Source organism: Protopterus annectens, chromosome 5.part1, assembly GCF_019279795.1.
Source record: "Protopterus annectens isolate FY-2018-M chromosome 5.part1, PAN1.0, whole genome shotgun sequence".
Taxonomy (NCBI): Eukaryota; Metazoa; Chordata; order Ceratodontiformes; family Protopteridae; genus Protopterus; species Protopterus annectens.
This window is the reverse complement of record NC_056736.1, coordinates 725,969,734-725,995,836: the sequence shown is the minus strand read 5'-3', so window position 1 is coordinate 725,995,836 and position 26,103 is coordinate 725,969,734. Positions and strand designations below refer to the sequence as shown.

Sequence of the window (26,103 nt, the reverse complement as noted above, 5' to 3'; positions counted from 1 at the left end):
GTCCGCCCACTTGAAGTACAAGACTAGTCCCCACAGGTGGCTCATCTTTTGGAACCCTGCAGGGCTTTCCTACACTTGAACTCGTCCCTTCTCTCCCAGAATGCACCATGCCATCCTCTGTCTTTGGCAATGGGCAATATTTACTGGGCATTCCTGGCTTGTCTTCTAAAAGGTTTTTGTGAAATGGATGGTAAATACCCTTTTCCTTTCTTCATAACTTTAGTGTAGCCTTTTGGTAGTGCTTGGGAACAATTTTTATAGCTAGTTTTCTTTTTTCTTTACCTCAGTCATCCTGCCTTGTTGATACCTAGGTCTAAAAAAACTCAAGCTATACTCTATGGCCTATTGTCTACTCAGAGGCAATCTCTGCTTAACATACAAGGCCATGTCAAACCCTGAGCTGTTGGACATGCTCCACTTAAAGAAATCCCAAACCGTCAGAGCCACACGCCCCAGGGATCTAAGCCTTGTCATCACAGTGAACAAAACATGTTGGAGGGATAGGTTCCTGACCCAGAGACTCCCCATTCTCTGGAATAGACTGCCCATACATGTCAAGCAGAGCGCCTCCTTGGCCCTCTTCAAAAGGAACCTTGATGATTGGATGGGAGATAGGAAATTCACCCCGGGGACCACGGCAGTCGCCTTGCTAGACAGGGGTCCAGGGAAGTAAATACTGTGGGAAGAAATATCCAGGGAATTGTTACACCTAGGCTTGTATAGGCCCTAGGGCCGATAGCCTAGTACCAACCTATGAAAATGGAAATCAGAGTCTAAACCAACCGTATTTGAAGTATTGAATATTGTAACCAAAATAAAAGAACTGGAAGTGGGATCTTTACAAAAGAATATGAGCAAATTAGATAGAAAAAGTGAAGATTGTTGGAACAACACATGCAAAATAATGTTTTGGAGAGGGAGTGAAATTTAGGGAAGGCAGGAATTGAGCAGATATTCTTCGTGTTTCACTGTTGCCGTCAGTACATTTGGGTAATCTGCTGGCAGGTTGCCCTCAGTCAGCCTGATTAACAAAATCTTGGGTCCTGTTTCGGTTGCTGTCCCTTCTTCCGTGACGTCAGGGGTATAAAACATGCAGCTGATGCCATTACATCAGTCTTTCTTGCCGTGCGGTGCCCGAAGCAGAAGCAGTTCGCAAGTGCCGGTCGGCCGACTCCTGAAATTTTTGTTTGAGTTTCAGAACCGAGGTCTTCAACTAAAAAGTTAAGTACCCCGTTGGGGAAACTTTTTCTTGCTCCTTACCGATGTCAGTAAAAGTTCATAATTGCATTACCTGTGGGAAGCAAATACCTCGCAAGGATTTTCATTTGCACTGTATTCCTTGCCTAGGCCCTGACCACAACGTGCCTTGCTGTCAGTTTTGTGCTAAATTTAATAAACGCACTATCAAACGTCGGAATATTTTTGCTTCTAAGTATTTTGGCTCACGCTTTAATTATCCAGAAATGTCGTCTGTTAGCAATCAGACTACTGGGATACCTAAAAAATGCAAAGAAAAAGAGACAGGCCGTCGAGGTCCAAAACTGACTATGCTTCTCCTACGCCAGTCGCCAGTTCACCGGTACCCAGTGGGGTGCTTTTGCAGCCCCTGATACCCGCTACTTCTGATTCGCTCTACTGAGACCCATTCGGAGTCAAGTATGCCGCGAGATGCTTCAGTTATGGAACTCGTGGATGTCTCTACCTTAGATGGGTCCGGAGCTGCTGTGCAGGCACTGGCTTCTGAGGGTGTTTTCAGACCTACAGATTTATATATTAGACCGACGCCATCTTCAAAATTAAGGCCAAAATCTAAATCTGTGTCTAAAAAACTGACGGCTGGGCCACATGTGCAGGCCCCTTGGAGTAGCCAACCCCCTCCCCTTCTAAGAGGCCTAGGCAAAACATTGATTATGAATCTTCTGAACAGGATTCTATTTCTTCTGACTCTTCTAATGAAGAGGATTTGTCTATACCTACTTATGAGGACTCTGATGCAGAAGATTCCATTCCTTCTGCTTCTTCCCCTGAGGATTTTTCTTTTGGGGAAACTTTACATACTTTAAGGGAACATTTCCACTGGGAAAGTCAGGATTTCTCTGAATCTAAAAAGATACTTGGGGATTTTCTTCTCCCTCAGCATAGGCCTTTGGCTATACCTCCTTTTCTAGACATTGTTGATGTTTTTTCAAAATCTAGTATGGCTCCTGATTCTCTGCCTCCGGCTCCTTGTAAGCCAGGCAGATACTACAGGGTTCCCGAGTCCCACAAATTCCTTTTCAAAAATCCTATTGCAGATCCTGAAACCATTTCTAAGGGTCCCAAGGGCATTAAGGCCTCTACTGCTAAAAATTTTACCCCTTCTGATAGCGATTCCAGGGCGCTGGATAGATGGGGTAAGAAGGTCTACAGTTCTGCAACCTTGGCAATCAGGGCTTTAAACGGTCAATTTTCTGTTTAAGCAGTCCCATGATATGCTGTTGATGTTTAAGCATATGAAATTGTTAATTTCTGACTGTGTGGAAAATAAAGATTTAAAGGACTTATTGCATTCAGCTGAACAAGTTGGAAAACATACTTTGCAATGTGGTTTTGATTCTTTGGCGGCCTCTTGCAGGGCTGCTGTAACTGGGTCTGTGCTAAGAAGGCATGCTTGGCTGAAAGAGCAAACTTTGCCTGATTATGTTAAAGCAAAAGTGTTGGATGCTCCGTTACAACAGGAATGTCTCTTTGGTAATAAGGCTGAAGAAGTTTTAAAAAAGATGGAAGATAAAGCTAAATCTATGCAAACTGTGAACTATTTCTTACAAGTGCAACCTCCCAGATTTAGTTGGCACTGGCCTATTAAGAACTGGTCCTTTCCAGTTCCTTCGAGAGCCACTCAAGTCAATTCTGGACATTTCAAAGGCTCCAGGCTTCAGTCTCAAGGGACTTTTAGAACAAAACAATGGGGTGCCTCCTCCTCCAAATCTGGAAACAACAAGGCACCTTCCTATGGTAAACAGTTGCAATGACTTCCCTTTACATTTACCAAGCACTTACCTTTTAGCCACCCCTTTGGGGGGAAAATTGGCACTTCATGCAAGAAACTGGTAACTTATAACCCAGGACAAATGGGTTTTAAATATAGTATCCCATGGATACAGATTTCATTTCCACATGTTGCCAGTCCCAAACGGATGGCCAGACCGGCCCCCAAATCAGTGGACAGAGGCCCAGAGACCAGTACTGTCCCTCATGAACATGGGGGCTATTCAACCAGTACCAGAAAAGGAAAAGGGACATGGTTTCTATTAAAGACTTTTCCTGGTACCCAGAAAAGACAAATCATGGCGTCCAATTCTGGACTTATCTACTCTAAACACATTTCTGGACATTACAAAATTCAAGCTGACTCTTCAACAGTTACTTCCGATGCTAGGCAAGGAAGCCTGGTTGGTAACTAGACTTGAGAGGCTTACCTGCATATCCCAATCAGGGAATCTTGCAGAAGATACCTCCGCTTCAAAGTAGGCTACTTGCATTACCGGTTCTCTGCACTGCCCTTTGGCTTATCTACTGCACCCAGGGTCTTCACAAAGTGCCTGGCACCAGTAATTGCATTTTACAGGCAAAGAAATATTCAAATATATCCATACCTGAACAATTGTCTAATTCAAGCAGAAAACAGGGACATTCCTCTAAAACATCTGGCATTTGTAAAAAGGGTTCTAACTTGTCTAGGGTACACCATAAACTAAAAGAAATCATTGAGTACAACTACCCAGATGGCTTACCTTACGCCAGAAAAGCAAATTCATTTGGTAACTTACTTCAAACAGGTGGCCACAAAAACCCTGCTATCTGCAAGACAAATTCTGCAAGCCTTGGGGTTCATGGCCTGCTGCATTCTTCTAATTCCATATGTAAGACTGCATAGGAGGAAATTTCAGTGGTACTTAAAAGGTTTATGGAGTCAACTTTGTCACAGCCTGGAAACAATGATTCCTATCATACCTTGCCTGCAACTAGAGTTCCTGTTGTGGGCAGAGGCCTGCCACCAAAACAAGGGACTGCCATTCATTCCACCCCCTGCCGCCCAAACCCTAACTACAGACGCATCAGCATATGCTTGGGGTGGCTCTTCTGGCAGGGAAGTGCATTCAGGGCAAATGGAGCCCAAATCAAATGCACCTTCATATCAATCAAAAATAGATGCTAGCTGTACAGAATGCACTGACCGCCTTCAAGGACTACCTTCATCCAGGACAATTAATGATAAAGACAGACAACACCACAGTTATGTAGTACAAAAACAAGCAGGGGGGTACACACTCCTACCCCCTTTGCAGACTAGCAATGGCATTGTGGAACACGGCCTTGACCTATCAGATACAACTACAAGCTCAATTCCTGCCAGTAAAGCTGAATACTCTGGCAGACAAACTAAGCAGAAATCTCATGGACCCACACGAATAGAAACTGGAACCACGGATTTTCAACATGTTAACATGCAAATGGGGGGAGTCCAGACATAGTTCTGGGGTGAGGCAAAAAGATCTATCAGTTGGACAAATTCTGCACAAGAACTCGTCACAAAAATGCCTGGAAAGTGGATGCTCGTATCATTCAGCTGGAAAAACCTATCAGTCTATGCTTTTCCCCCTCTGCCTCTGCTCTCCGAAGTTCTACTAAAAGTCAAACAGGACAAACCAAAAATGATTTTGATTGCTCCAGACTGGCCTCGCCAACATTGGTACCCACTTCTGTGCAATATGTCACACATTCCACCGTGGCACCTGCCTCAGACACCTTAATTACTGTCTCAGCAGAACAACCGGATTTAACAACCAAATTTTGCACACTCCGCTCCAAACTTTGAATCTTGCAACGTGGCTAATCACCTAAATTCATCCTTGGCATCCCTCAGCAAACCTGTGATGGATGTCATTCTGGAGGCAAGAAGGGCCTAGTACTAGAAAATCTTATGCTGACAAATGGAAAATATTCTGTGCCTGGAATCAAACACAAAGGATAAGCACAGCAGTGCCCAATATTCCTCAGATTTTACAATACTTAACTGAGATGCTTCACAAGGGACTGCCTTTTCTTCTATAAAAATCCATGCCTCAGCTATTTCAGCTCATTACAACACAGAACCTCTCCTCTTCTCTCATCCTCTGCTAAAGCAGTATCTCAGATGGACCAAAAACTTAAGACCACCCAGGAGAGCTCCAACCCCTGCCTGGGACCTCAATTTTGTATTGGAAAAACTCACTCTCCCTCCTTTAGAGCCAGCTGCTACTGCAGAAATTTCTCTCCTGGAAAACAGCTTTCCTTTTAGCAGTCACTTCAGCTAGAAGGATTTCCGAATTACAGGCTCTTATGGCAGTGGAACCTTTCATTATTTTTCATGCGGACAGGGTGCCTCTCAGGACCAATCCATCCTTCATGCCTAAGGTGGTATCCAGTGTGGCTCTTAATCAGACCATTCATTTGCCAACTTTCTTCCCCAACCCACAGAACAAGGGGGAGCGGATTCTGCATTCATTGGATGTACACAGACAACTTAGATTTTACTTAAACAGGATAAAATCTCTAAGAAAATCTGAACAACTACTGGTGGCATTTGCTGCAGGGGCAGAGGGAAAGGCTATTTCAAAGCAGACTATTTCCAAATGGATAAGGCATTCAATTAGTTTCTGCTATATGCACCATGGTAAAACAATCCCCAAGGGGATCAGATCTCATTCCACCAGGGCTGCATCTACTTCTACAGCCTTTCTCAGAGGTGTTCCTACCAGAGACAGTCTAGAAGCTGCTACCTGGATCTCAGTTCATATGTTCACCAAGCATTACCATTTACCTTTCTTCTCTAAATCCAGAGCTGGTTTTGCCACTGCTGTCCTGCAGGGCTTTATAGCTGGTCCTAATGCTGTATATATCCATCCTCCCAACCATAGCTTTGGGAATCTACCCAAATGTAATGACTGCAACAGTGAAACACGAAGAACATAGTACAGTTGTGTACACTTACCATAAATGTAGATGTTCAAGTGTATTCACTGTTGCAGTCCTGGTTACCCTCCCTCCAACCTCCTTTTTTTCTCTTACTATACCTCTACTTTCCTTTAATATGCTTAAAAGCCTTTTTGGTATATTTGCTTTTGTTTGGAGGTATATTTTTGTGTTTTTTAATTACTTAAATATTTGGCTCCCCATTTGGGGGGCACCTGACATCTTGGGCAAGAAAAACTGATGTAATGGCGTCTGCTGAGTGTTTTATACCCCTGACGACTTGACGTCATGGAAGAAGGGACAGCAACTGATGCAGGACCCAAGATTTAATCAGGCCGACTGAGGGCAACTTGCCAACAGATTACCCAAATGTAATGACTGCAACAGTGAATAAACTCTAACATCTACATTTATGGTAAGTGTACACAACTGTGCTTTTTATGTAATGTTGGATTGATGATAGCTATACAAACGTGTGTGATGCATAATGTTTGTAACTGTAAACATGTTGTTTTTTTTCATATAAATGTATGTTTGCCTGTATCTTAAGTAATAATTCAGTAAAGGTGTTGAAAGATCTTTTACATTTAGGTCACAGCTGGAGTAGTACTTACTGGGAAAGAGTGCTGGGTAGCACTGCTTCTATGAAATACATTTCTAATGCTAATCCCATAACATCTGACAAGGAAGGGAAAGCTTTTTTAAAATTTGGGAAAGAAGTTTACTCTTTTTCCAATTTAACATTCAGAATTTTAAACTAGAAGGCTCTCGTGGTAAATGGTTTTATGGCTTTTGAGAATGTGAAAAAGCTAATTGTTAATCTTCCCTTTACTAAGGTGAAGCATTCTTTAAGTACTTCTTTTGTATCTGCTTCTTGTATAATTAAAAGTATCTGAATGGTGCTACTGATACTATTTCCAGGTCTGCTGTTTCTGAGTCATGTGAAGATTTACAGCTCTACAATCCCAAAATCTTTCCGAAGATGTGAAAACTGAAATTTTAAGTTCTCCCTGAACAAGGAAGTTTTTTTTGGCCCTTCTTTATCTGAGTGAGGTGCTTAAGAAATTTCATGAGAGGGAAAAGTTGATTAAAGTGGTGACCCAAATCTTCCAGCCTTCCTTCTTTAAGGCAAATAAAACTTTTCCATCAACCTTTTTACAAAAGGCTGTTAAAGCAACTAGGTACCGACAAACCATGTTTTAAAAAAGTAATGGAAAGGAGGCTGTCAAAAGAACAGGTAGTCTCTCAAAGTCAAGGACAGGTTCATACAGTCATAATGACTGTTTGCCTCTTTAGTCTCACTCCACCTCCCTGGCAGTGTCTCCCACTCTCTGGGTTTAAACCTTCCTTTGTAGCACCAGATTTTTTCATACAGATGGCTTTTAAAAGTCATTCAACAGGGGTACATTTTGCAATGAGAGGCCTTTCCTCCTATTCAGGAGGTTCCTTTTGCCCAGTAAATCAAGTATCCTTGTTTCCTCTAGTTCTGAAACCGACATTTCTCAGAGTCATAAAACCAGTGGCTGCTTGCAGAATGGGATAAAGGGTTTTATTCAAGGATTTTTTGGTGGCAAATAAAAATGGACCTGGAGGCCTGTGCTAAACCTCTGCTTTCTTAATCTTTTTAAGGTCCCAGAGTTCAAAATGTTACCCTTCAGACTCTTTTTACCCATTATCCTTTTGCTAGCTTTTTTGGTTAGGCTAGACTTAAAACGATGTCTGCCACCACACTACTATTGGCAAACATTTCAGATGCTTCTTAAGGTTTGTTGTACCTGACTACCTTTATCACTTCTCTCTCTTGCCTACTGGGCTATCTGGTGCTTTAAGAGTATTTACAAAGTGTCTGGCCCCAGTCATTGCTTATTGTAAACTTCAAGACATTTACATTTTTCCATATTTGGATGTCTGTCTTATATTTGCAGATTATTTTGTTCCAGATCTCAAGAGTTCTTAGCCAGTGTTCAGGACGTTTGCTCAGGTTGGGTTTTCATGTGAACTTAAATAAATCTTCTCTCATCCCTTCTCACAGAATAGTTTTCCTGAGATGTCTGTTGGATTCTGTCAAAGAAAGCTTTTCTACTTTCAAAGTAGAGATGTTCCAACATTTCTTCCTCAGTATTTCCAATCAAAACCAGGTGTCTGCCAGAGAATTTTTCAGGATGCTGGGCTACATCTCTTCTATGATTCTTATGATTCCCTTGGCCAGACTTGAAAAAATATCCAGTGGTACCTCAGGGCAGTCTAGAATCAATATCTGCACCCTTTATCTTTTCAGATCCCAATTCTTTGGTTTGTAAGATGGGCGGTTCTATAGTAGGTAGACCATGTCTCTCAAAATCCAGGTCTCCCACTCTCCCTCCCATCAAAATAAATGACCTGGTGTTTGGAGCTGTGTCAGAAGGGGTGATAGTGAAAGGTCTGCAGAACAAACTGGACAGGCAAAATCATATAATTGTCTGAGATGATGGCAGTTATAAATGCATTGAAAGCCCTTAATTGTATTGGTCTCTAGGACCTCAAGTTTTCTTGTCCTTTTCTTCCTCACTATTGGGTTACGGATCCGATCCTCTGATCTGACACTGCCAGATTTTCCAGACTTGGATCCTAATCTTGAGCTCCTTCCTTTACCCATAACGGTCTACACTTTATCCCTAGCTTCCTCAGATCTCATTTGTGCCATCATAGCCAGACAATGGATTCAAAGTCTTGAGCAGTAAGAAGTTTTATTTTCAAAAATGTATCTTTTTTTCCTGTTTGTGCTTATTTCCTTTGATATTTCCATTCCTTAATCTTCTTTCCTCCCTCAGGTGACTGAAAATTTGATTTCTATTTCTTAGGTTCATAGGTGTTTGTTAGGCTGATGACCACAATGGCCTTTTTAAACCTAGCCATGCATTTCACATCTCTGACAAGTTCTGATACCCTTGATAAGTGTAAGCAGGGGTTTGGGAGATGAAACATTTACAGAGGCCTGGGTGATGAACCATTTACAGTTTGCCTGTGTCCATTAGAGACATAGGTGTGAAACCAGGGATAAATTTCCTGTTTTCCATCCAATTGTCCAAGTTGCAGTTGAATTGTGTTATGGGGGAACTCTGCTTCACGAGGAGGGGGAGCCTGTTCCATAGACAGGGATAGTCTCTGATACATTACCTGTCTGTCCATTAAGTAAGGTTTAAGACTTTAGAAGAGGTAATTCTGGTGCTGTTTGTATTGTGGATATGCAGGAGGTCCATCAGAGTGGGGTCTGATAATGCTCTGTTTGCCAGGCATAGATCTCCCCTCAAAAGCCTGTAGAAGGCAGAATACAGGGATAGGGCTATGAGGCGGTCTGCATAGGACATTTTACTTACTGCATGTATTCTTTTAGTGAGGAACCTCTGTAGATGTTCCAGTTGTTGGATGTGCCTGGTTAGGTACATACCAAAGGGGGCATTGTACTCCATGACAGGTCTGATGAATGCCGAATACAGTGGAACAATGATTTCCTTGGACTTAGATGCCATACTTTTGTTCAAAAGTTGTGCAACATAGAATGACTTCCTCACTACTGATGGTCAAAGGCTAGATTACTATATGTCTGTGTCCCTAGGTCCTTGACTACTGGGTCAACTCTAAGGGGTGTTTTGTCAGTATGATAGTTACCAGGGGTGGATGACTTCCTAAAGGAAACTGTTATGCATGTCTTGGCATTTAGTTTTAGTCTGTGGCTGTGACACTAGTTGTTTGTGTCAGCCCCTCCTGATGAACATTTGCGTCAGTCTAGGATTCAATGACTGCTCCTAATTTGCAATCATCTGCAAATTTAGTCAGCCAGAGACCACTGACATTGGTCTTGACTTGAGAGAAGTAAATGCCAAAAAGGAGCTGTCCAAGGACTGATCCCTGAGGAACTCCACTTGTGACTGGCCTCTTTGTAGAGGTGGACTCCCCAGATGTCCTTCAAGGATGCATCTGCAGTCATAACATATGGGTTGTCCTGCCTCAGGCAGCCCTTCGGTCGGCCGGATTCCAAAGTCTGAGTCTGGCCTCGGCTGATGTCGCACTTCACCCGACGTCATAGCTCCTGGGGTATAAAGGCATCAGCCGACGCCATTTTCCTCAGTCTTTCTTGCTGCGCGGTGCCCGAAGCAGAAGCTGTTTGCAAGTGCCGGTCGGTCAGATCCAGAGATTTCAACTACCGAAGACTTCTAAAAAAGCTAAGTACCCCATTGGGGACTCTTTCTTGCCTCAGCCGATGTCAGACAAAGTAAATAATTGTTTAACTTGTGGGAAACAAATACCTCATAAGGATTTCCACTCTTACTGCCTTCCTTGCTTAGGCCCAGACCACGACGTATCAGCTTGTTTAGCCTGTGCTTCCTTCAACCGACGGACACTTAGACGTCGGTCGGAGTTTGCAGAAGAGTTCTTTGGCTCCACTTTTGCATATAAAATGCCGTCGGAGACTCCGACTACACATTTAGCTAAAAAACGCAAGGAAAAGGACTGACACTCGCAGCCCGCGGTTTCGGCTGAAACCACGGTTAGGCCTACCGCGAATGTCTCTGTTTTGGCTGAAACCGAGACCTCGGTTCTCCCTTCGGCCGAAAGCATGCCTCCAATGACCGAGGCCACACAGGCCATAGCTGAGTCGGCTTCAGAAATTCCTGCTGAAGAAGCAGGCGCACAAGATTTGTCTGACACTATTCCGTTGGACATCTCTACTCCTGCACGTGGGGCAGCTAGACCCCCTGCTTCTATGTCTATCAAGGCCTTTTCCAGGGCTAAAGCAGCCAAACTTTCCAAGGCCTTACCTGCAAAAGCTCCCTCTCACAGGCCTACCTCGAGTTCCCAGATTCTCAGCCTTGCTGAGGACCTTATTTCTCTGATCAGGGGATCCCAACCTCACCCAGACAGGGCCTCACAACCCCCTCCAGATAAGAGGCCTAGGACTGAACCCCCTGAACCTCTCTCCTCTGACTATTCCTCGGATGGTTCAGATTTATCTGACCATCAGGAAGGCCCATACTCACCTTATGAGGATTCTGATGCAGAAGACTCCATTCCTTCTGCCTCACCTCCAGAAGAATTTTCATTTGGGGAAACCCTACACTCAATGAGGGAACACTTCCAATGGCAGGGTCAGGATTTCTCTGATTCTAGGAAAAGGCTAAGGACTTTTTTACACTTACCACAGCATAGGCCTTTAGCCATACCACCTGTACTATCAGTTGTTGATGATGCATACAATGATGCCAGTACTGCCCCTGATTCTCTTTCCCCGGCCCCTGCCAAACCTGACAGATACTACAGGGTCCCGGATTCTCACTTCCACTTGTATAAGGCTCATGTTGCAGACCCAGAAACCATTTCTCAGGGCCCTAAAGGTGTTGCAGCTGCCTCTGCCAAAAACCCACTACCCTCTGAAAGAGAATCTAGAGCATTGGAGATGGGGTAAAAGGTTTATACTTCTGCTACTCTTTCTGCCAGGGCTTTAAACTGTCAATTTCACATGATACAGTACCAGGAATTTTTGTTAGATCAGCTGAATAAAAAGCTGGCCTCTCCTGAACCTTTAGACCGTAAGTCCCTTCAGGATTTGGTACACAACTCTCAGCAGGTCAGTAATCATTTCTTAAAATGTGGCTATGATGCACTGGAGGCTTCATTTAGATCAGCTATGACTGGAGCAGTGATTCAAAGGCATGCCTGGTTAAAAGAACAATCCTTACCAGACCATGTTAAGTCTAAACTCCTGGATGCCCCTATGGAGAAACAAAGTTTGTTTGGCTCCCCTGCACAGGAGGTTCTAAAGAAAGTGGAAGAAAAAGCAAAATCTGTCCAAACAGTCAAGGATTTTTTGCAGGTCCAACCTCCGAGGTATAGCAGAAATTGGCCTTCAAAGAATTGGTCCTTTCCAGACACCTCCAGAGCACAGAGAGGCAGAAATAGGCCAAGAGGCAGAGGTCAATCAAGGGGTGCCTACAGGGGTCGTCAGTGGCAACCTGCCAACCAGAGAAGTGCCACCACAGCTGCGACTGCAACCACTTCCACAGGACAGACACAATGACTTGGCTCTGATTCCGCCTACCAGGGAACAACTGGAAGCACCCGTGGGCAGAAAGCTAGCTTTATTTTCAAAAAACTGGCATTGCATTACAGGAGACAAATGGACTTTACAAACAATAGACAAGGGCTACAGGTTTCACTTCCACACTCTACCAAAAAGGAGAGGAATGCCAAACCTTCCAAGCCAGAAATCAGAGGCTCTAAAACAAATCATCAGCTTACTAAGGATGAGAGCAATAGAAAAGGTACCATCTATGGAACAAGGCCAAGGATTTTACTCCAGACTATTCCTTGTACCAAGAAAAGAAAATCAATGGAGGCCTATTCTCGACTTGTCCGCACTGAACACATATCTCATTGTTCCAAAATTCAAAATGCTGACCCTACAGCAACTTCTTCCCATGTTGGGCAAGGAGTCTTGGCTGGTGACTCTAGATCTCAAGGAGGCATACCTGCACGTCCCTATACGACCAGATTGCAGAAGACACCTCAGATTTCTTGCAGGATCAGAGCATTATCAATTCTCAGCATTGCCCTTTGGCTTATCTACTGCGCCCAGAGTATTCACGAAATGCCTGGCATCAGTAATTGCTCATTGCAGGCTTCAGGGAATTCAAATTTACCCATACCTGGACGACTGCCTAATACAAGCGGACAACAGGACAAAATTAATAAAGGATTTGGCCTATGTCATACAACTGCTGCAAGCCTTGGGATACACAGTCAACATACAAAAGTCAAGACTAGTGCCATCTCAAAGGATAACATTTTTGGGTGCAGAACTGGACACAATAACTCAAATGGCTTTTCTCACAGAGGAAAAACAAAAGCAACTACCAGTCTATTTCATGGCATTAACAAGACAAACTCAGCTTACTGCAAGGAAAGTCCTGCAAGCCCTGGGTTACATGGCATCCTGCATAATCTTAATCCCACATGCCAGGCTGCATATGAGAAAGTTACAATGGTACCTAAGGAATGTATGGTCTCAACACAAACACAGTCTAGAAGCCCTGATACCAATCATTCCATGTCTGAAAAAAGAATTCCTGTGGTGGGCTCAGGCCTGTCAGATAAACAGAGGATTGCCTTTCCACAAACCACATCCAAGGCAGACCATCACCACGGACGCCTCAGACCTAGGCTGGGGGGCACACATGGAAGACAAGTGTATCCAAGGCCTATGGTCCCAAGACCAGCTGAATCTACACATAAATCTAAAGGAGATGCTGGCAGTGAAGCATGCAATCGAGGCATTCGGACCATTCCTCCAGCAAGGACACCTGCTGATAAGGACGGACAATACCACAGTCATGTGGTACATCAACAAACAGGGAGGCACACATTCATACCCTCTATGCCGGATGGCAATGGACCTGTGGACCTTGGGACTGAATCTCAACATCCAACTGCAGGCCAGATTTGTACCAGGGAAAGAGAATTCACTAGCAGACAGCTTAAGCAGAACTACCACGGATGCTCACGAATGGATGCTGCATCCAGATATCTTCAAAACCATAACAAAGAAATGGGGAATGCCAGGGATAGACCTGTTCGCCTCCCCACTCAACCACCAACTGAAGAAATTCTGCTCAAGAGTATATCACCCACTCGCCTGGAGGGTGGACTCCCTTTCTTTCAGCTGGAAGGCCCAGACAGTATATGCCTTTCCACCTCTCCCCTTGATGAACAAAGTTCTACTGAAGATCAGAGAGGAACAGCCAAAGGTAATTCTGATGGCTCCAGACTGGCCAAGGCAACATTGGTACCCGCTACTGAGAAGCATGTCTCGGACACACTCATGGCCTCTACCTCTATGTCCTTTACTTCTAACGCAGAACAACTACAAGACCCTGCATCCAAACTTAAAAACGCTGCAACTAACTGCTTGGAAAATTGCATAAAACAAAAACAAACTGATTTATCTCAGAGGGTTAAAGACATTATCCTGGAGGCTCGCAGACCCCTCCACAAGGAAAACATATTCAGCCAAATGGAAAAGATTCCTCATTTGGAGTGCAGAAAGGAGAAAATAGCACACATCCTGGAATACTTAGCAGAACTGTTCCACAATGGCCTGTCCTATTCTTCCATTAAGAACATGGATTCTCCTGTCTTCTCTCATCCTCTCCTCAGACAATTTTTGAGAGGGATCACCTCTGGGATCTCAATTTTGTCCTAGAAAAATTAACACTTCCTCCTTTTGAACCAGCAGCAACAGCAGACTTACAGTTCTTGTCTTGGAAAACTGCCTTCCTGCTAGCAATCACTTCAGCAAGAAGGGTATCTGAGTTACAGGCATTAATGGCAGTGCAGCCTTTCCTTATCTTCCACCAGGATAGAGTGTCTCTGAGAACCAATCCTACTTTTATGCCAAAGGTGGTATCCAGGGTATCCTTGAACCAAGCTATTCATTTACCTACATTCTTCCCAACCCACAGAACAGGGAAAAACTACTACACACCTTGGATGTACACAGACAACTGCGCTACTATCTGGACAGAACTAAGGCCAGCAGAAAAACTGACCAACTTCTGGTAGCATATGCAACAGGAGTGCAAGGAAAAGCAATTTCAAAACAGACAATCTCAAAATGGATAGGAAATTGCATTCGATTCTGCTACTCATTTCATGGAAAGACAACTCCTGAAAATATTAGGCCTCACTCCACAAGAGCTACAGCCACCACTACAGCTTTCCTCACAGTGGCTACCAAAGACATTTTAGAAGCTGCTACTTGGAGCTCCGTGCATACATTTGCCAAGCATTATAATCTTCCTTTATACTCCAGATCCCGAGCAGGTTTTGCAACTGCTGTTTTACAAGGGATCTTAACTACACCATCATTATCTTAGTGCCTCCTCCCCCAGTTTGGCTATGGTATTCTACCCATATGTTATGACTGCAGATGCATCCTTGAAGGACATAGTACAGTTTTGTACCTACCATAAATGTAGATGTCCGATAGGTATGCATCTGCAGTCAGGATTACCCTCCTTCCTCTGTGGTATTCCTAGGGTACTTACCCCTCTTTTAGCTAGCTGGGGGAATCTATTATGGTGTATTTGTTTGTATGTATGTATATATGTATATATATATATATTTTGCTTTCTACTGTTTGCAATTTTTTACATTTATCCAAATTTAGCCTTCCTAGAGGGCACCTGGCATCTGGGGCAAGAAACACTGAGGAAAATGGCGTCGGCTGATGCCTTTATACCCCAGGAGCTATGACGTCGGGTGAAGTGCGACATCAGCCGAGGCCAGACCCAGACTTTGGAATCCGGCCGACCGAAGGGCTGCCTGAGGCAGGACAACCCATATGTTATGACTGCAGATGCATACCTATCGGACATCTACATTTATGGTAGGTACAAAACTGTACTTTCTAACTTCCTGGGTACTGTCTGTGAGCCAGTTGGCGATCCACCGAGCGTCATACAAGTTTGTACCTAACCTCTTGAGTTTGTCAACAATGCCCAAGGGAGGCATTGTGTCAAATGCCTAGGCCAGGTCAAGGTTGGTAGTGTGAACCATTTTTCCCTCATCCATTGCTTTGGTTACCTTCTCAAAGAAGTCCGCCAGGTTAAGTAGGCATGATCTGCCCTTGATGAAACCAAACTGGGTTGGGTCCAGTGTCTAGAGGTTTACTATATCTCTGTTGGACATTTTTATGATTTTTTTCCATGGCTTTACTTATAAGACTAGTAAGACTTATGGGTCTGTAGATGGCCCACCTTTGTGCAGAGGGATGACTGTTGCCTTTCTCCATTCATGAGGTACAAAGCCTGTTTGGAGGCTACAGTTAAATAGTAATTCCAGAGATCTAGGTAGGTAGGTCATGTTTCATGCTATTTAGAAAGCGTCCTGGGATATGGGCCCATTGATTCAGTGTTCTTGGTCTTAGAGGGAGCATTAAGGACCTGTTCCCTAGTGATATTAGGAGGAGTTATATTTGATGGTATTTCCTGAGGGAAGGTTGACAGGGAGGTAAAGTTGGAGCTGAATTTGTCATCCAGGAGGCTTGCTATATCTTCTTGCTCATTATAGGCGCCTCCATTTACAATGAGCTCTGCACACAATTGTGTATTACCTGAGTTTACGGACATAGCTAAAGAATGCCTTGTGGTAGTTGTTGGCCTGAGAGGCCAAACTTACCTCTAATTTGGCTTTGGTAGACTTTGTCATCTGAGTTGTTTAGTTTGAGAGTGCTTTTAGTTTACTTGGTACTGCACTTCCTAATTTTTGCCATGATTTTCTTCCTTCTGTTATACAGCTTACTGATTTTGTGATTCCACCAGAGTGGCTTGTTTTCTGAGTTAGTTCTGTACTTCTTCCTGGCGGGTACAGCTGCCTCTATGCAGGTATTAACATGCTTGTACAGGGTTCCTGTGAACAGTTCTGCATAGGCAGCAGTTTTCTCAGGGTTTATGGGGGCATGAAATTTTGCCAGGGTGTCACTTAATAGTAGGAGGTTAGCCTTAGAGTAGTTCCTGGATATTCCAGGTTTAGTTGAGGGTCCAGGTTTTATTTTTATTTCAAAGGAAACCATTTTGTGGTTTGATCTTACCAGGGAAGACATTTGAGTAGGGGGTGTGCAGCATTCTCCCATATTGGTGAGGACCAGATCCAGTATGATTGCACCCCTGGCTGGTGTACTAACTATCTTGTCCAGGGAGTTTGTGTTTACAAAATCCAGGAATCTCTGTGCCTCTACATTTGATATTGTATAGGATTCCCAGTTAATGGTGGGGTAATTAAAGTCACCCATGAATATGGTATTAGGTCAGATTGTTAGTGTGTCTAATAAGTTTAAATACATGGTATGGGTTTCCTGGATCATACAGGGGTGCCTATAGCTTGCAAGGAAGTGGTATTGGATTTTACCTATAGTAAGCTGAACATGGATCGCTCAAGTGTATTGTTCTGTCTGACCAGCCTTGAAGTATGTTTATTTTTGATATAAATAGACACCTCCACCTTTAGTCCCTGCCTGTGAAGTAGTTGTTCTAAATGTGTGAAAGGCATTATAACCTTGCACTGTTGGTGTGCTGTCCATGGCTTTAAACCATGTCTCAGTGATCACACAGATGCCCGCATTCTCTAAGGTGAAGAGAGCTTGTAAGGAGTGGAGTTTTTTTTGTTTAGACCCCTAGCATTGAGCAGTAATACCTTAGATTTTCTTTGTTTTGATTTGCTATATTAGAAGTACTTTCAGTTTGGCATTGCCTAAAAAAAGGCACTATGGGGGAAGACAGTGATTTAGCTAATATTCAAAAGCCTAGTGGGGAGAGCTCAGACTGTCTCTGGCAAAGCAGTGTGGTCTGTTGATCATCTCTTTCCATGCTGACAAATATCGCACTGCCTTAGAATAACACCAGAAACTAAGCCAATTAAAGTAATTCATCTTTTGGTTATATTATGGCATCATCCTTGGAGAAGGTAAAATCTTGCTGAGTGCTAGGTTCATACCAGCCTGAGAGAGACATTTTGAGAGCTCCATGATGTCTCTCTCCATATAGTCTAGGGATGTACGTCTCAGGTCATTTACTCCCACATAGACTATGACCAACTTATATTGGTACTTGTGCTCCAATGACCTGAGTGCATGCATAATGTGGCGGATCCTAGCCCCTGGTAAGCAACTGACTGTAACTTTCAAAGGCTCAACAGGAACAAAAAATTCAAAATCACTTAAATAAAACTCTGTATGTTAAGTTGTCAATCTCGCCTTCATTCTTGCTGGATGGGTTCGGAGCCGATCCTCGGCTCCAACTCGGCACTTGCTTAGCTTGAGAACTCCTTTTACCAGCTCGAGGCAACCCTATATCCCATGATGCAAGGCGGGACTACCTCAGATCTCGTTTGCCGCTTTGCGAAGAGGTCTCTTTTTTTGCCAGCTGAGGTAAGTTTGAGTTTTTCAAACAGCTTAAGTCAGGGTTTATCTTCCCCTTTTCCTATTTTATAGTGTGTAGTGTTCATATAATCCACCCTATTCCCCATATAGTTAAAAACTTTTACTTTTTATAAAAAGTTTAAAAAATTTTCAGTTAGGCCTAGGCCTCCCTTATTAATCCCTATCTGTGTGTCTGTGTTTGTGGGATTAATTGTGTGACTGTTTTGGGGTGTGTGTGTGTGTGTATTTTTGTTACTCTTTTTCTTGGACAATGTCTAAGGAGGTAAAGGTCTCGGGCTTCAAGAAGTGTGACTCGTGCTGTCAGAAAATGTCTCTGACAGACTGTCACACTTCTTGTGTTTACTGCCTGGGGCCTTTACACCTGCAGGACTCCTGTGCTTTGTGTCACTCTTTTAGCCAGCGAGTCCTGCAGGAAAGGAGGAATAAATTAATCCTCCGTGGCTTACTAAAGCCGGAAGGTTCACCTACTAAACCTGGGTCCAGTAAACCTTCCAAGCCATCTAAGGGACAGGCTACAGCTTCCAAGCCTTCCCCGGTGGCTCTGACTCCTTCGGAGTCGAGATCGGCTCCGGCCGGAGCCGATCTTTCTTCTTCTCAGGTAGGGTCGGTTCCGACACCCAGTCTGCTGTTGCCTTGTCGGCTCCGGCTGGAGCCGACATATTATCCAGTATCGAGCCGAAGCCTTGGCTCCATCTAGAACCCAGAGGACGGCTCCGATGACTTCATCCAAGAAGAGATCTCGGTCCCCTTCTTTGGAATCTATCCACTCGGCTCTGGGGTCTCCTCTTTTGTCAGAGCGGAGTCATCGGAGCCGATCTTGAGATCTTCCAGGCTGTCTGACCACGATTTAGAGAGGGTGGTAAGCAGGCTGTTGAAGTCGCAGGCACTGGCCCAAATGCTCCATAGCCCGTCTCAGCAGACTTGGCTGTTGCTTCACCCCTTGAACTTCCTCCTCCGACTCCCCACCATAGTTCGGGCCGGAGCTTCGGGACAGCGACTGTGTCGCGGAACCCGATACATCCTTTTTCGGCTCCGTCGTCTTCGCTCCGATCTCCTCCTTGAGACCTTCCTTGGAGGGATCCGGTCGTCGAGTTTCCCTTGTCGGCTCCGAGGGGCTAGTGGCATCGGACCCTTGTCCGACCCGCTCTCCCTCTCGGGCTTGGCTTTGGTAAGCTCGGCACCGACATCGGCCTCAGAGCCTTCCCTCTCAGTGGAGCCGGGAATTCCTATTTCCTCGGCGGGAATATTCCGCCTCCCGGGAGGGAGCCTTTGAGGTGATGAGGAGTGTCCTGGCACCTGAGCCAGGTCAGCGGTCCATCCCTCTAGCTCCTCCCTCTTGATTGCCTGTAGACGCCTCTTGCCAGCCTCTTGCTCTCAGGCCCAGGGATCCATCGCCCCAGGTTTCCCCATTGGGAATATCTTCCTCTTCCGAGGTTTCTCCTGATCCTGCAGGGGAACCCCTCGAAGAGGGCGTGTAAGAGGAAACACACAGACTCCCTGAGTCTACTACATCTGATACCGACTTAGATGAGTCGGAGGGTTCCCCACGATCCCCTCTGAGGATGTCTCCTTTTCAGACATCCTTGAGCTCCTCAAACAGAGGGGGAATTGGCCCTCCATTGACCCCTCCGAGGATGAGTCGGTATACCTGGAGGCTTTGGATCCCGACCCTCCACCTCCTGGGTGTCTCCGCCTTCGACCCACTTATGCAGGTAGTGGCTCGGAAGTGGGCAGCTCCAGATTCTGTGGAACCTGTCCCCAGGAGACCATCCAAATTTATTACGGCCCCTACAGACAAGCAGTTTCTTTCCAAGGCGTCTCTGTGGATGCTATGGTGGTGGCGGCCACCAAGAAGGAACTATGGATCCTTCAGTACCTGTCCATCCTCCTAACAAAGATTCTAGGACCATGGACAGGTATGGAAAGCGGATGTTTTCTTCAGCGACCTTTGCTATGCGTTCGCTGAACTACCTTTGTCACTTTACCAGGCTTCAAAGAGATATTCTCAAGGAACTAGGTGAAGTGGTCCAGGATCCTTCTGCTGCTGGGGCTCAAGAAAAGATTGCCTCACAGCTAGCAATCCTGAATTCCTTAACCAACTCCTCCATGCGGCTCATATCCTATGCAGCTGATGGAGCGAGCAGGCCGCAGGCACAGGAGTAGCTCTTAGGCGTCAAGCCTGGATGCGGCTTTGTAATTTTATGGACCCCTTTAAGGCGTCCTTCACCAATACCCCTTTGACGGTTCGGCTTTGTTCGACCTCAGGTGAAGAAACCTTGACCAGGTGTGAGCAGGACGGCAAAACTCTTTCTGCCGTTGGAGTCCATTTTTCCACCCCTTCTAGACCCTATCCCAAGGGTCAGAAGGGAGGGAAGATGTGGTTCCGCAAAGCCCAAGGAGCTCCGCAGGACACACGTGGTCAGTTTACCCCCAGAGGCAGAGGGGGTAACAATAATAGACGCCGCCCTAGGGGCAGAGGGGGTCCTCAGAACCAGGGCAACAGGGAGTCTCTTCCTGAGAAGCCCTTTCAGCACCCCTGAGGTGTTGCCCAACTGTCCACCCTTGGAGGCAGTCGGGGGAAGGATTTCACTGTACCCAGTAGCCTGGCGTTCCCTTTCACAAGATATGTGGGTACAGTCGATCATATCCGAGGGTTACAAAATCCCCTTCGAAAGGTATCCCGTACCTCAACAATCCCTTCCAGACATCTCACCCGGTCAAAGGGATTTGACAGAACAGGAGGTTTCAAAGCTCCTAGAAAAAAGAGCCGTCCAGACTGTTCCGGCAGACCAAGTAGGATCCGGCGTCTACTCGAGATTCTTTTTGGTCCCCAAAAGGACGGGAGATTGGAGACCAATATTAGACCTGAGCAGTCTAAACAGATTTGTCAAGAAGGCAAGATTCCGGATGGTCACGCTTCAGTCCATTCTGCCCTTTCTGGGCAAGGACAACTGGATGTGCTCGATAGACCTTCAGGATGCGTACTATCACATAAAGATTCACAGGTGCTCCAGAAGGTTTCTCCGCTTTCGGCTAGGGACCAGTCATTATCAATTCAGAGCCCTGCCCTTTGGCCTCACTTCAGCCCCCAGAGTGTTTACCAAATGCATGGCAGTGGTCACAGCTCATCTGAGACGTCAAGGATTCCAGGTGTTTCCTTATTTAGACGACTGGCTCCTCTCCGCCACCACCAGGTGTCAGCTTCTTCAGACCAGAGACTACACTCTGCAGCTATGCAAGAGTTTGGGAATTTCAGTGAATTTCGAAAAATCTTCTCTGCGGCCTTGCCAGTCTATCACCTTTATAGGTACAGAATTAAACACCGTCAAAATGTTAGCCAGACTAACAGATCAGAGAATTCTGGACATCCAAAAATACGTTCGGATTTTATTGCAGAGCAGCAAAGTCAAAGCCAGATTGATACTAAAGGTTCTAGGTCTTATGGCTGCGGCCATTGTTCTTCTACCACTGGCCCGCTTCCACATGCGTCTTCTGCAGTGGATGTTATTCACTCAGTGGTCGTTCCACAGTCTTCCGATGAGTCACAAAATCTTAGTCACACAATCGTGCAGGACTCATCTGTACTGGTGGATATCTTCCCCTCTTCTTCATCAGGGCCGACCATTTGTTCCCCCTCCTGCGGTTGCCACAGTTAGTGGGGATGCCTCTCTGATCGGGTGGGGGGGGCATTATCAGGGCAGGATGGTCCACGGGACGTGGCATCCCATAGAATACCATCTGCACATAAATGTCCTGGAGATGAGAGCGGTGCTTTTAACGTTGCAAGCCCTCAACGACTTTCTTCCCGTGGGGACTATTGCAGTGCAAACGGACAACATGTCCGTGGTCTGGTACATCAACAAGCAGGGCGGGACCAGGTCCTATCCGTTGTGTCGAGAAGCTCTCAGACTTTGGCAATGGGCAATCTCCTCTCATCGGTTTCTGATAGCAACGCACATCCCCGGCAGGTCCAACCTCTTGGCGGACAGGCTGAGCAGATCCATTCTCATGCCTCACGGTGGTCTCTCAATCAATCTATAGTGGACCAGATTTTTCTGAAGTGGGGCACACCTTGTTGCGATCTTTTGCTACTCCCCAAAACAACAAGTGCCCGACTTTTCACCCTCTTTCCCTACCAGGCCAACCCCTGAGAGACTCTAACCCAGGATTGGCCCGGGGACTTCTATCGCTTTTCCTCCTTTTCCCTTGATTCCACAAGTCATTCAGAAAGCCACCGTTTGAGGGCCAAGTTGATTCTCATTGCCCTTACTGGCCTCGACAAATTTGGTTTCCGTCTCTGCATAGTCACCTCCTGGTGCAGCCTTGGCATCTGGACCCAGTTCGGATCTTTTGATCCACCAGTCGGGTCAACAGCACCGGGCCATTCATTCTCTCAACCTCACTGCTTGGTTGCTCCACTTCCTTCCTAGCCAGGCTTCCTATGATCTCTGATCCGGTCAGAGATATCTTAGTGGCTTCTTTGAAGTCCTCCACCAGAACTGTTTATGCTAGCAAGTGGCGGTTTTCCATTTGGGCAAATTCCAGAAATATTGATCCCTTTACTGCTCCTGTGCATTCTGTTTTAGATTTCCTGGCTGAAGTTTTTCAGTCAGGATCTTCTTCATCTACAGTAAAAGTTCAGCTGGCTGCTATTTCCAAGTATCATGTTGGCTTGCAAGATCATAACATTATGTCACATAGACTATGCAAGGCCTTTCTGAGAGGAGTGTTTCTCCTGAAGCCGTAAAAACATCCTCCTCCACAATGGGATCTGAATTTAATGTTAGCATCCTTAATGTTACCACCCTTGAACCGTCTGCTTCATGTTCATTGAAATTATTGACCTGGAAAACTATATTTTTACTGGCTGTCACTTCAGCAAGAAGGGTTTCCGAGATTCAAGCTCTCTGCATCCGTTCCCCTTACTTGGTCTTTCACAAGGACAGGGTATCCTTGAGAACAAATCCGTCCTTTCTTCCCAAAGTTGTTTCCCAAACTAATATTAATCAATCTATCGATTTACCAGTCTTTTTCCCTAATTATTCTGACAAAGCGGAGCAAAAGCTTCATTTTTTGGATGTCCATCGTCAGCTCAGGTACTATTTGCATAGAACTAAATTCAGGAAATCAGTCCAATTATTTGTCTCCTATGCAGAAAACAGGAAAGGTCTTCCGGTATCAAAAGTGACCTTATCCAGATGGTTGTCTTCCACCATTTCTTACGTGTATTCGCTCAGAGGCAAGCAACTACCTTCTAAACCGAAAGCACACTCAACCAGGAGTCTATCCACTTCTGCAGCTTTTCAGGATAGACTACCCATTGATACCATTTGTGCAGCAGCTACTTGGACCACTCCTCATACCTTTGTCTCTCATTACAAATTGGATTTGGCCTCTAGGGACAGGGCCAGTTTTGGTTCCACAGTTCTCAAGAGTCTGTTCCATTGAGCCACCCGGGATACAGGTGCTAGGGCGGTCCCATCCAGCAAGAATGAAGGCGAGATTGACAACTTAACATTTAGAAGTTATGTACCTACCATAACGTTCCATGTTAGTTGTCTTCTCTGCTTCTTTCTTCCTCCCTCCTTCCCCCTGGCCTGGACAGATCTTGAAGAGTTTCCTCTTCTCAGGTTGTTTCCTCCTGAGCCTTCATTAGAGGACTCCTTTATTATGAACTTGGTTTTCCTAGTTATATTAGGTTAGTCCTTAGCAGGGTATGTTAGCTACCAAACGAGATCTGAGGTAGTCCCGCCTTGCATCATGGGATATAGGGTTGCCTCGAGCTGGTAAAAGGAGTTCTCAAGCTATGCAAGTGCCGAGTCGGAGCCGAGGATCGGCTCCGAACCCATCCAGCAAGAAAGAAGGCGAGAGAAGACAACTAACATGGAACGTTATGGTAGGTACATAACTTCTAATTTAATGAAATGATAAAAAATTCCACATCAAGCGCTTTCACCTGGAGGCATACCAGGCTTTTTCAAGATGAACCATAATTAAAAATTCAAGGCTTAAGTACTTTCTAGCCCAAATCATGTGACTAGAATAGCAACTAATAAAATATGCAAATCAGATGTTAAAGTGCCAACAACAATTCATTCATTCAATGAAATTATACAATGTCTAATAACCCACAAAATTGTACTAAATAATGTAAAAACGTGTTTAAATTACAACTCGTAATAAAGCATGTATGACTGTTTTATAAAGCTACAAACAAGCTTAAAAAACTTAAAAACAGTCTTAAAAAATTCTTTTTATGTCTAAAAAATCTATTCAGAATTATTGGTTTCTAAGACCTCTGTTAATCATATGAAAAGTTAACCAAAGTTTGAAACATCCACTCAAAACAAAATGTTGTCCAAAATAACTGGCAATGAACAACCCATCTAAAAAAAATTTTTATAATGAACAAAATCATAACTTGGCCCTCCTCAGTTTCAAAACACTCATAATACTAATACTGTCATTTAAACCAGGAGGCTTAGTTGCGTTCAACTTGAGCTGCCACAACAGTTCCTTGTATTCAAGTCGGGTTTCCCAATCACCCCCTCTACTGTCATGTAGGACTTGCTCTAGGATTAAAAATTTAAGTTGCATATTAGGGCATGTGCTAAGATGCTTAAAAAAAGCATTGTTTTCCTTTTTCTTGGAAACATCATAAATATGCTCATATATCCTTCTCCTAAGGGTTCTCTCAGTTTTACCTACGTAAAAACTGGAGCATTGAGTACAAAAACCTAAATAGACAACTCCTTTCGTACCACAGTTGTAATGGTGTTCAGCCCTGAATTTAAACCTCCTAGAGGGAATGAAAAACTAACTTGTTATGCACATAAGGGCATTGCTTACATGAACCACACTTATACGTTCCAAGTTTCGAATAAACCCTTTTGTTGTCCACACCAGGTCTGATCTCAGAGACCCTTGAGGTTCGTGTCCCTTTTCCTAATAAAATGGGGATGCTCCTTAACAATCTGTTTGAAATCATCATGTTGTACCAAAATTGGCCAATATTTTTTAATTGATAAAACTAAATTTTTCTACTATTGACTTAGTTGGTCTTTTCACCTCTATTCCCCATGAGGTAGGATTGCAATTTTTCAATGACGTTTTAGTAAGCAGAACAAACTTGAGTGGTAGTTTAATCAACTTTATCACAGAATTAATGGAACTAGTGTTGAAAAATAACTTTTTTACTTTTGAGGGGGAATTTTACAAACAGGTTCGAGGAGTAGCCATGGGCAATAGTTGTGCTCCCATCTTTGCTAATTTAGTTTTATATGGGTGGGAGAATCAGTTTATTTTTACTTCTAGTTACAAAAATGAATGGCACCTTTATTTAAGGTTTTTAGATGATTTATTTATTTTGTGGAAGAGGGATACATTCTTCGAACCATTTCTTAACTATATGAACACCATATGTGACTATTTCAAATTTACTGGAAATGGTAATTGCAAAGAAATTAAGTTTCTTGATGTAAAAATATTTAAGGATGCTACCAACCACTTATTTCAATCTAAGGTTTATAGGAAATCCACCTTTTCCAATGATTATCTTGAATTTTCAAGCAACCACCCCCCCCCCTCATATTAAGAGAAATATAGTTAAGGGGCAAATGGTTAGGGTTGTAAGGATGTGTTCCAACAGGATCCTGGCAGAGGTAGAAACTAAAATAGTTATGGACATGTTTTTGCATTGACGATATGCATTAGATTTTGTAGAGAACATTAGGGATCAAGTGTTGAATGATTGGAATGGTAGATACAAACCATTGTTAGGGGCTGGGGTAGAAACAACAAATGTCAATCAAAGCGATCAAAAGGATTTTTCCCAAGCCACGGTTATTACATATGGTGAAACATCAAATGAGGTAAAAAAGATTATCCAAAATAACTGGGCAATGTTCAAGGGAAATAGAGACCTTTTTAAAGTAATAGGCCCAGAACCCCTATTTACTTACAGGGTTGGTAGTAACTTGAAAAATATTTTGGAAAACAAACCTAATGTGAAAAGTAGGAAGAAAGGTACTCACAAATGCGGTTGTTGTGATTATTGTGGGTACATTAATGAAAATCTCACGGTTAGTTTAGGCCCTTATGACATTGAGGTCAATTTTGTATTTGGTTCATGTGTCACC

General features: G+C 44.3%; 1 protein-coding gene across 2 annotated transcripts in view; it reads left to right on the top strand.

The window, feature by feature from the left end:
• ACER3 (alkaline ceramidase 3) overlaps window positions 1-26,103 on the top strand; it is a 1,138,468-nt gene that overhangs the window by 294,021 nt on the left and 818,344 nt on the right. The gene's annotated exons all lie outside the window — the stretch shown is intronic.